Source organism: Typopeltis vanoorti, chromosome 13 (assembly GCF_054136105.1).
Source record: "Typopeltis vanoorti isolate ZY-2024b chromosome 13, IOZ_Tvanoo_1.0, whole genome shotgun sequence".
In the NCBI taxonomy this organism is placed as follows: Eukaryota; Metazoa; Arthropoda; class Arachnida; order Uropygi; family Thelyphonidae; genus Typopeltis; species Typopeltis vanoorti.
In genome coordinates this window covers 23002337-23014523 of record NC_143561.1, presented here as the reverse complement: position 1 = coordinate 23014523, position 12187 = coordinate 23002337, and the positions used below count along the sequence as shown (strand labels likewise).

General features: G+C 35.4%; 1 long non-coding RNA gene across 1 annotated transcript in view; it reads right to left on the bottom strand.

The window, feature by feature from the left end:
- Positions 1–816: 816 nt before the first annotated feature.
- LOC150099989 (uncharacterized) overlaps positions 817–12187 on the bottom strand; it is a 32299-nt gene continuing 20928 nt past the window's right edge. The window contains exon 3 of the long non-coding RNA XR_016549293.1: positions 817–943. This is a non-coding gene — a long non-coding RNA (uncharacterized LOC150099989). The remainder of the gene's footprint in view (positions 944–12187) is intronic.

Sequence of the window (12187 nt, the reverse complement as noted above, 5' to 3'; positions counted from 1 at the left end):
CAGATTAGGTTAGCTTCACCACCTCAATGCTTTGACAGCATTGAGATGGTGCTGTTCTATGCACGAGAACAGCACCACCTCAATGCTGTCAAAGTACACAACATTGCTACTTTACACATTTTGTCAGGAGGTTGGAATGGCAGATGGGCCAATGAGTGGACACCTCACTCTTGCAACTTGAACCCCCATGGATTTCTGTCTGGGGAATGCTGATGAGTGATGTTTACAAGAGAAAGCCTAGCACATGTTTAGAATTAAGAAAGCAGATCAGTCTGAATTTGACAAAATCAAAGGAAATAACATTTGGAACATCTGTAGAATAGTCAATTTCAATTTTATTTTCAAATTTTAGTTATATAAATTTGATGTATATGTTCAACAAAATTATTTATTATTCATTAAGGCCCCTAGGAGTCCCAAGACTCATTGAGGGAGGACACCTACTCTACAATTCTCTGTCTCCACCTATATCAAACCTCTACTATCATCATCATCATCTAAACCAATGCCATCTACTGCTCACCACCCCTAGTGTTTTTTGTCTGTAAATTGCGTATGTTCTGAAGGGCTGAGCTGTCTGTATGCAGGATGAAAAACCTTAATTAATGGGTTTATTTATGAATAAACATTTAACTATCAGGTGATTTTCGGCCATCCCTATAGCATTTATAGAAACTGCTAATTATCTATCCTGATATATGAAAATAAAATATAAAATTCTGAAAAATTTGGATCACTTTTATAAATACAAATGGTAATATAAGTTTGAACAATGTGTTGTGTCCAGCTATAGTTGTAAAAGGAGGAAAAAACATCTTTTATAGCAATGTCATTTATATATATATTTTATTATACAGAGATTTTCATAAGGATGTCTCGGAATATTATACAGATTACAAACAATTATTCTGTTTCTGTTACTGCTGTTCACTGCCAGAGCAAGCTGAAAGGAAGCAAAGTTAACAGTATAATTCAGAGCAAGTTTAACTATGTACTATACATGAGTTTATGCATGGCACATCAAAGAAATATTAGCATAAAATTCAATACTGATATAATTATTTTCTAGCTTCGAAAGTGCAGGATTAATGGAAAATGCCAAGGCACTGATAAACAGAACACACAGTAATCTCAATGCTTGATTTTTATTATCATTATTACATAACACCTCCAGGGAGTCCAATGACTCATCGAGGGAGGTACCAACTCTACATCTCTACCAATCGCAACTACCTTCATCTATACCAATGCCATTTACTGCCAACTACCACCACTAGTATCTTCACAATCACAAACATCCATGCCAGCTGCGGGATTTGAACCCGCAGCCTTTTGGCTGGAGAGTGAATACGCTAACCATTTGGCCTTTTAACAGCAATTTGCTATTAAATTTTTAAGTTCATGCATTTATAGATTATGATGACCACTTTGATTTGTGGGGTTAAGCATGTGGAAGAAAGTTGGGGACTAAAGTTCAGTAGTGCATAGGAATATAAACACCACTTGTTTCATTTCTCTTTGCATTTGACCTCTACAGCGTCTTTCTACAGTAGTGGTTCTCAATCCAAAAGCTACTGCAGTCTGTACATTTCGTATTTAATTGGCAACAAACTCTGCAAGCCAATAGCAAGAAAATAGTTGTTAGAGATAATCAGAATGAGAATATTTCAATATATATATATATGGTTCTTAAGGTATTTACTTGAATATAACTTGCTCTCACATTTATCTCACACTTCTGATTTCACTTTATGAAAAAAGAAATTAAAAAGTTTTGCATATACCTTGCACATGAAAAAAGTTTAAAACTTTAAGAAACAGATAGTGAATGTTGTTATGGCAGTTTCAGATATTTTGGAATTAGGTTGAAGATAATAAGCGTTTCAACTCAACAATCACCGGCTTGCCTTTCTCGCACAATCTTTTATTAATACCTCACCAATCACATGCATGTCTTCATAGCTAGGCTAGCTCTACTAGCCTACCATTGCTGAGTTTTGCACTCTGCTTTCACTTCTCATTAGTCGTTTGTGAAGGGTTGTTCATAGTGTATCTCAAGTCTTGTAAATTATTGGTAATTTTTGCTTGAAATATGGAGAAATGTTCAAGTTACAGTGATGGTTTTAAACTCAAAGATCATTTGATTCTGAAATGATACGAGAACAGTAATGAAACTGTTTGTTTTAATTTAATTACAGAAGCATTTGCAGGCGTAGACTTCTGTGGCTAATTGGTTCAAAAGATATATTTCAGTGATTACATATTTTTTTTATTATTCAGTTATACAAAATACTGAAATAATAGTTCCCGACAAGTTTCGTAAATCGTAGGATTTACATCTTCAGGGGGTAAATAGTATAACTTAAAATTTAAACAAGAGAATTAATAAATACAAATCATAACCGTCTGGCTATTCATAAACTCAAATAACAGAATGCAGATATAAAACATTATTGACGTTGAACAATACTGGACGATGTCACGTGTCCTTGTTTTCATTCATACAGTCCAAGCTCAGATTGAGGTAGATTTTTTATTAGAGCTGACTACACTTGGTGGAGAATTAAACCTTAATTTTTATTGCACTGGGTTGGTTTTTTAGCATATTAGCAGATTCTTTAAATTTTCTTATATAACTGTTGTTTTCTATGTATGACATCGTCATTTTTTTCCAGAGTACATCGTGTCCAGTGGAAGTGGTATGGAAAGCAAGACCCGTTTTTTTGTTCTCTTTTGTATTGTACATCTTTTTGGTGTTCAGCCATGCATAGCAAATCCTGCAAGAGCAATGGATTTTGTAGACTCCTGGTTTTTTAAGAGGATGATGAGGTGGTTTTGGTGGATATAGGAATCTTGAGATTTTTTCCATAGGAAGGAAGGCTACTTTTATGTTGTGTTTGTTCATTAATTTGGCTAGCTTATCTGTAACATTTTTTATATAAGGAAGCGAGATTACGTTTTTGTAATCCTGTTTTATTGTGTTGTTAGTTGGAGGCATTTTAAGGATTCTCTTGATGGTTTTTGTTTCATATCCATTCTGTTAGAGGATTTGCATTAAGTATTTTAGTTCTTACATCTTTCTTGTGTGCTGGAGATATTGTATGCTCTGTCTCGAAGAGTTTTAATTAAGCTTATTTTTTGTGAAGGATGGTGGTGTGAGGTTGCATTTAGAAATCTTCCAGTGTTTGTTGGCTTCCTATATACTGAGAAGGAGAGTTTAATGTTGAAATAAGCATTCAACATTACACTACAGCACTAAGATAACTATTGTTAATGAAACAGAGCAAGGCTCAACAACAGACTCAAAATTAGGGTGGGAGTCAGCTTGTCAAACACAAAACAAAATGAAATTGGAAATCCTGATACTGCTAACACAGAAATCATGCGAGTAGAAGTCCAAACTGCAAATGCATACCACCTGAAAATATACTCCATATATAACTCCTCAAACAGTGATAGATAGCAGACCTAAACATCAAGCATTACACACACACCCTGGAATGGCAGAACCACAAACTGAAACACAGAACCCTCAATGGCTTTGATACCACTAAGAGTACTGTCAACCTGAGGCCTCCAAAACCAACAGACAGTGCAGCAGGACTTCCTGAACAAAGCAATACTCCAAAATATCATGTATACCAAATAAATGCAGTGGAGAGCATCGGATATGACAAAACCGAGTTTTGTTCACCCGGGCTAAGAACACAAAAACCTACCTGATTGATTCTCAATTGTTTATTGAACAAATTTAATGATTCCATTCTGAAACTGGAAAAACAGATAATTGCTGTTGCAGCTGACATACTATGCACAAACCCAAAAAAAAATTCTGCATGAGATTAAAAACATCATTTATGAAGAGAACAGAACCAAGTGCTAATACCACAGAATGATGTGGTCTCCATGCTTGCATTTTTTTAAAAATGCAAGCATAAACGATTGACACTATCAGCTTGACCTATTTCTAAAGCTAAATAATTTACTCAATGGTGTTTGACATGCCATTAAACATTCCAGAACAGAAAGTGTCAAACTAAATTCCTTTCTTTCACTTTTTTTGCTCAAATTTTTCTTACATTTTGCAATCATTTAATATTTTCAACACTTGCCAATTTCTGATAATCACTTTGACTCCTTTGAACATTTATCTGCAAAATTCGATTTCCAGCAGGACAGCTACTCAAACAATGAGGTTGTCTTTTTTTGGAGGAATTTGTTTTCACAACTCCAACTGGTATGCTGTTTCCAATTCCAATGATTACGGGAATTAAAACTGGAGATTCCTGAGATTTGCTACTATCAATGACCTAATGTGAATTGTCCTCACAACATCAGAGCACTTCATGATGTTGTGAGGACAGCTTATTTCAGCTTATCTACAAAGTAGCATCCTTCAGTGATACAAACAGGAACCAGATATGGGCCATGGTTTGGATTGGGAAGATCAGATGAGGGATGCAACCAAATGCTGCAATTGCATCCTTCATGCAAACTGGCATGAAGTCAGATGGCACGGTGAAGGATCTCACATTCCTACTAGGCTGAACTCATCCACATATTCTGAATTGATATGTGGTACTTCTCTATTTAAAAAGTCCAAAAGTAAAACCAACTGTACTACAGAAGTAACGCAAAGCTTATACCATCTGTGCATAGAATCACTCATCTAGTATCCTCCCGACAGCAAGGAAGCAGGCCTATATACATCCCCTCCCCCCAAACCAATAAAACACAGGCATTGAACTAATTATCTCACTTTTTTCACCACATGGAGGTTGACTAATTAATTAATAATCACCAATACCGATTCTGCCAATTTTGCTCTGCAGCAGATCTCCTAGCCAAGGCAATGACAATGCTATTACTTTTACAACTTCTTACATGCAGTATTTATATATCATCATCAACAGCTTTCTTCAGTTCACTGTTGGATGAATGCCTCTCCATGCTTCTATTTTGACTGATCTCATGCATCTCTCCACAATTGTTCCAATTATTATTTTTATCTAACTGTGATTCCCAAAATAGTTCCTTCCATGTTTTGTTTAGTTGTTTTCTAGTTAGGCTCCAGGTTTCACTGCTACAGGTTGTTGCTGGGAGTACACACACTGGTTGTAGATGTTTCTTTTCAAGCAGTTTGGTAAATTGCATTTAAATATATTTCTATAATTGTTAAAAAGTTTCCATCCTATGGTTATTCTAGCTGAATTTTCATTATCAAGTTGGTCTTTTGTAACGATTTGCCCTGGATATTATTTCACATTATTCACAATACATTATTTTAGATTTGTCCATATTTATTTGCAGACCTATCTTCAAACTTACTTGGTTTAATTCAATAATCAAGTGTTCTAATTCTTTTGGCAATGTTATTAGTATGATATCATCAGCAAACTCTTAGATTATTTAAGTATTTTCCATCAATATTCAATCCTCTTTTCTCCCAGTTCAGTTTTTCTCATAGCATATTCAAGAGATGTAGCAAATAATTTTGGTGTCATCGTCTCCCTTCCAGACTCCTCTTTATTGTTGATTCTCTCTCCTTTCCATTTAAATTTACACTGGTGTCCAAAACCTAAGGATGAACAATATTTCTGAAGATTACAACTGTAAATTCAGATGAATCAGCTTGTGGCAATTTGTATAACTGATGATTTTGAGTAGAAAGTGAGTACACATTCAAATCTCGCACAAAGGGAAAAGGCAAAAGGCTGCGTTAAGCAAATCGCATGTCTTCTAATGTCTCAAAGACATCATCTAGACGATTTCACACAGGGAAGAATTATTGGAAAGCTTGAAAAAGGTCGCAGAATTATTGATATTACCAGAGGGATTGGAATCTCACATGGCATTATATCCCAGTTCTGGGCAGCATTTCAAACCAATGGAATGTGTTCCAGACATTTACAAGAGCTCACCCTTGCTCTAATGTGGAGTATGAAGACAGATTTTTGGTTATAACAGCAAAATGTAATTAACTCACCACAACAAGTCAGTTCCATTCAAGCACAGGTACACAGATATCTTGAGAAACTGTGGCAAGATGTCTGCAACAAGTAGGCTTATATACCGAAGGCCTGTAGCCTGAGCCTCTTTTATTCAAGCTCATTGTAGAACACATTTCTAGTGTTGTATCCAAAAACAAGACACCAATGGGCTAATGTACTCTTTACAGATGAGTCGCTTTAGTCTCCCCTCCGATTCTAGAAGACTGATCTGCCACAAAAGTGGTACTGCTTACCACTGAGAATGCTATCGAAAGGTATAGATATGGTGGTGATTGGGGTCATGGTGTGGGGAGGCATTATGCTTAATGGACACACTGAACTATAAGTGCTGGAAAAATGGACTATGACTGGTGAACGATACTACACCAAAGTTCTTCAACATCATGTATGAGTGTTCCCTGGTGCTGTAGGCGAAGAATTCATTTTTATGGATGACAATGCCACACCAAATCATACACAAGGGGATGTTAACTGAATCGAGTGGCCAGTACGTGTCCCAGATCTCAACTCCATAGAAATGTTTGAGACTCAATAGGGAAATGCATTGCTGCTCAAAATTCCCCTCCAGAAAAGAAACAAGGTCTTATCCTTGCTCTGAAGGGGGAGTGGGCCAGTTTGCCTCAAGATCTGCTGAATCATTTGGTGCTAAGCATGGTACAATGTTGTGAGAGCTGAATCGCAATTCTGGGTAGACATATTCCATACTGAAATGTCTCTCTGCATAGTTTTCTATAAACACTCCATGCTTTTCTTCTCTTCAAGGATTAGGGATTTGCTTGTTCCAGCTTCAGTGGTCCCCCCCCCCCCCCGGTTTATATCTATCTGCCTCTTTTGGTAGCTGATATCTTTCCATCCTCCTAGATAGATGTTCTTCCCATTCCTCTCGCTTTAATCTTTTCATTTATGTTATAAACATCTAGTTCTTTTCTGATGGCTCCAATTTTGTGCATCCTTTAATTGTTCTTAAAAATCTCATCTCTGTAGCTTGTATTTTACTTTCATCTTTCTTTTTAACCATGTTTCTGAACCATATAAGAGTGGGAGTGGTGGCCATTACTTTATTTTTTAGATATGTTATTATGCAGCCTAAATAATTAAACTGTGTGATCTGTTCTATTATTTTATTTTCTATAACTATTTTTGATCTAACATGATCCCAACCTTTAAATGTCAAAACTTTTCTTTTGTGAAATTTTTAAATTTCATTATTGACTTATTTTGTTTAATTTGTAAACAAATTTTTGAATGCCATCTTCATTGTGTTGAAATATAATCTGATCATCTGCATACAGCATTTTATTGATAACAGCTCTACTGTTTAACCAGATCCATTGTTTTCCATATTTTAATAATCTGAGCAATATATATATATATATATATATATATTGAATAGAGTTGAAGATAAGCTACATCCCAGTCTGACACCCTGATTTATTTCAATCTCTTCTGTTAATTTATTACCTAACTAACTGTATTTTTGTATCTTTATAGTTCATGATGATCAGAAAAAAAATTTCACTTTATCTGTAAACATGTACATCTCTCACAAGTAGAGCTAGTTTCTGATTGATAATGATATAATCAATTATAGATCTTGTTCCTCTGTCATTCCAAGTATATTCATTTATATTCTTTTTTAGAAAAAACAGTATTGGTTACTTTAAATTGGAAGTGCAGAAGTCTTAATAGTTCTCGACCTTGTACAAAATTAACACATTTTTGTGTAATATAATTTATTAGTAATACAAATACACTGGTGTACAATACTTGATTTAAGACTTATCATCATCAAATTCTTGACATGTATCCTCAAGGGGTGTAAAGGATATGATATTACTACATGAAAAATTTACATCATTACTAACTTCCTATCTACAATTTCCCTTCAAATCAGTCTGTTACTTGTCAAGACTCCAACATTATCAGATCTTATATTTCTATCGTCTAAGGCACATTGTACCGTATCAATCCACCTATATCTTGGTCTTCCTCTGGGTCGTCTTCCTGCCAACCTGGCAGAGAACACTTGTTTTGCTAATCTTTCCTCGCCCATTCTGTTTAAGTGACCATACCACCTGAGATTAGCTCTGCTAACGCATTCTGGATGCCGACAATGTTAAGTTGTTTCCTAATATCCTCGTTTTTAATATGACATTGCCATCGATGCCATCTGTTCACACCTCTAATCATCTTTCTCAGAACTCTCATATCTGCGATCTCTAGTCTTTGGTCAAGTGTTTTACTTCTGACTCAGCTCTCAGATCCATAAGTTAAAACTGGTTTGAACACTGTCTAGTACACAGCTAATTTAGTATTCCAACTAATTTCTCTTTTACTCCATATGAATTTATTCAGTTGGCTTCCTACCATACCAGCTTTGTTGATTCTGTTGTCTATTTCCATATTTAATTTACTACCTTCACTAAAAATCGTGCCTAAGTAGCTGAAATGTTTTACTTGTTCCACAAGTTCCCCGTTCACAAGACAGTTGACATTTTCAACAATTCTACCTATTTTCATTGTCTTTGTCTTTTTAATGCTGACCTTCATATCATATCTATTACAACAGTTATTCAATTTAGTCAGGGAATCCTGCAAACTTGTAGCGGATTTATTCAGAAGTATAACATCGTCCGCATAAAGCAAAGAGCTGACATCAACATCTCCAATTTTGATATCATGTTTAATACCACTTTCCTTCATAATGTAATCCATATAGATAATGTACATCCTTGTCTCACACGAGATTTAACATTAAACCATCTTCCTGCACATCCTTGAAATTCTTACAACAATCTTTACAACTCAAATAAAGGACTAAGTATTGCTTGATATAATGCCCAATTGACACCATATAACTGTAGTGTTCTGACTAGCTCCTCTCTTCGCACCTTGTCACATGCTTTTTCCAGATCGACAAAACTTAAATACAGATCTTTGTTATATTCCCTATGCTTTCTCGACTATTTGTCGCAAAGTGAAGATCTGATCCTGACAGCCTCTATTTGGCCTGAATCCAGCTTGTTCTTCACCAAGCTTTTCTTTCATAATTCTTCTCAACCGTTTCTCAAGTATACTTGCATAGATCTTGCCAGGAACACTCATTAAGGAAATACCTCTGAAATTCTCACATTCAGTTTTATTTTCCTTTTTATGTATGGGCACTATTAGCGCTCTACTCCAATCATCGGGAATTCGTCCCTCTGTCCAGGCTTTCTGAACTATGCAGTGCAGCCACTGTAAGACTTTTATACCACCATACTTCAACATTTCTGGTCGAATATCATCTACTCCTACTGCCTTTCCACATTTCAAGCCTTTGATGGCTTTTTCTACTTCAAGTATGAATATGTATTCCTGACTATATGTCTGTTGAGTGTTTTTTTACCACTGTTCTATCACTGCTTGTTTCATTTAGCAATTTTTCGAAGTAATTACTCCAGACTTCAAGGATATCTTTTTCTCCTGTTTTCATGTCACCTTTATCATCTCTAACTCCTTTTACAGCACTCTTTCCTCCATTTCTAAGCTTCTTCGACAACCAGAATATCTTACCACCTTCTTGATATTTATTTTCTATGTTCTTGCCAAAGTCCTCGCATGACTTTTGTTTAGCTAGTTTTACACAGTGTTTAGCATTCTTGCATTTGTCTCTATATTCTCTAAGAGCACAAGCTGACTTATTTGCCAGGAACTTTTGATATGATTTCTTCTTTTCCTTCACTGCCTCTTTAACTTCCTGTGTCTGCCATGGAGTCCTGATTTTTCTATCCTTACAGACAACTTCACCACATGCCTCTCTAGCTGAATCAATCAGGGTTTTCTTCAAGGCTTACCATTGAATCTCCAAGGTTTGGTTCCTGTTCTCAAACTCTTTACTTTTTTCTTCAATAATCTTTGTGTATGTTAGTCTACAGTTCACACCTGAGAGCTGCTCAACTTTTATTTGCTTTAAAACTTTCTTACATGTCATTCTTTTCAATATGAAATTCAATTTTATCCTGCTCAAGACTAAATAGTGATCACTTCCAATTTCAAATCATCTGTACACTCTGGTGTCCTACACCAGGGAGAAAACATCATTATCAACAATAACATAGTCAATGAGACTTTTCTTATTCCTTGTCTCTTCTCTCCATGTGAATTTGTGCACATTTTTATGTTGGCATTTTTTTGGTCTGGCTCCCACTGATGAGACCCCAATAAAGGTCGAAACCAGTCTGGGTAGTGGCCCTTGCCTTTAATGCATAGCAGCATACATCTCTATAAGGGGATGTGCTTTGCATTGGGGGAAATACTAACTAAAGTGATCAGAGCTTACTCCACCTTTACCACGAGTTGCCTCAAACTTGAACTAAACATGGTGTTAGTAATAACCAGCCCATGTCCTGAGCAGAAATCCAACAAGTATTTTCCATTATTATTAGCTTTGCTCTTTTCTCCAAATTTTCCCAAAATATTTTTGTATGCCTGACAATCATTTCCTACTCTGTTATTTTGATCCCCAACAAGGACCAACTTTTTCTTTTTCATTGTGTCAGTTGCTTTTTCTAAAGCATCAAAAAATTCCTCCATTTCTACTTTTCTACATTTCTACTTTGGCCACTCCTTTTTTAGGCACAAATAAGTCTCAAAGTCCAGTTCCCCATTCTCATATTTGGCCACATCACTCTACTTGAGACTGACTGCCATTCAAGAAGATTAGCCTGGTATTTTGTGTTGAATACTATGGCCACTCCTTTTCCTTGATTGTCATTGCCTGAATATAACATTTTGTATTTATTGCTCAGAAAGATCTCACCAGTTTTGTCTTTTTTGTTTAAGTCACCCCTATTATGTCGATCTGTTACTTATCTAATTCCTCAGCTAGCTCCATTTCTTTGCCATTCAGGCTTCTTATGTTGATAGTACCAACTCTGGTGATGTTGAGTTGGGGTGTGTTTTCAGATTTGTTCCAGTAGCTGACTTTTCACTGTTCGCCCTGGTTTCCTGGCGAAAACAACGGGGGCCTTGTTTAACCGGGTGGCCCCAGCTGGCATGAAATTTTGTCATGTTGTACCATCATTTTTTATTTTGGTTTAACCAATAAGAATACTATTTGGTCAGCTAAATTCCAACATGTGGAGGTCTCCTCTCAGTTACACAGCTTTGACCCTTAAGCATCCCAAGACTTTAAGACTTGTAAATGATCTAAAGTTGAGAAGGACGTTCTGAAACTTGTCCAATTTTGGTTGATGGAAATTTAATATATTGTTTATTCTATCATCCATAAGTTTTGTAAAATCATATAAAAGGACTGGGATATTGGTCTAAAGTTTGTCAGTTTTATCACCTTTCTTATATGGAAGGATGATTTTTCCAATTTTTCAACTTTTAGGGGATTCCTGTTTTTAAACACTCAGTATGCAATTCTGCTAGTTTTATATGCAACTAGCAGAATTGCATATAAAACTAGCAGAATTGCATACTGCTATTCTGCTAGTTTTATATGCAACAAATCCCTTATATTTTTAAACATTTTTATTAGTATTCCATCAAGTCAAGGAGCTTTTCCATTTTTGTAAGTACATGTTTTGTGCTTTTCAATATCCTTTTTTCTACTGTTTTTCTATATTACTTTCCCCTTCATCTGTGTATAATTCTTAAAATTTAGCAATAATCTCCAACATGTTTGAACCAGTATTCCATTTTCATCTTTTACACTGGCCATATAAAGATTACCTGTATTATCAAGGTTTTCCTGGTTTCTTTATACTATTGTTGCTGTTCTTTTCATTTTTGTAACGAGATGATAAAAAGAGATGTCTTACATCTCTTTTTATTTTTTTCCTTATTGTTTCTCAAAATTCAATATATATTCTATGGTTCTTCACCATGTGCATCCTGGTTCATGTTTCCTCTTTTTTTCTATTAGGTCTTTAGGTTTCTTTTGTCTATTTTTCATTTTTTTGAATTCCCAGAGAAATTTTTAGCATTCCTTATTATACTTTGTTAATTAATTCATTCAGACCCCCCCCCCATCTTTGCATTAAAATCTTGCATCAAAATGTTACAATAAGATGGTTTATTTGGTTATAAACAAAATCTATTTCTTCATGTAGTTACTGATAAGCATTCACTACCCTTATTGATATATGATGATCAGCATGTCTTTTCAACCTCTACAGGTTAAAGGC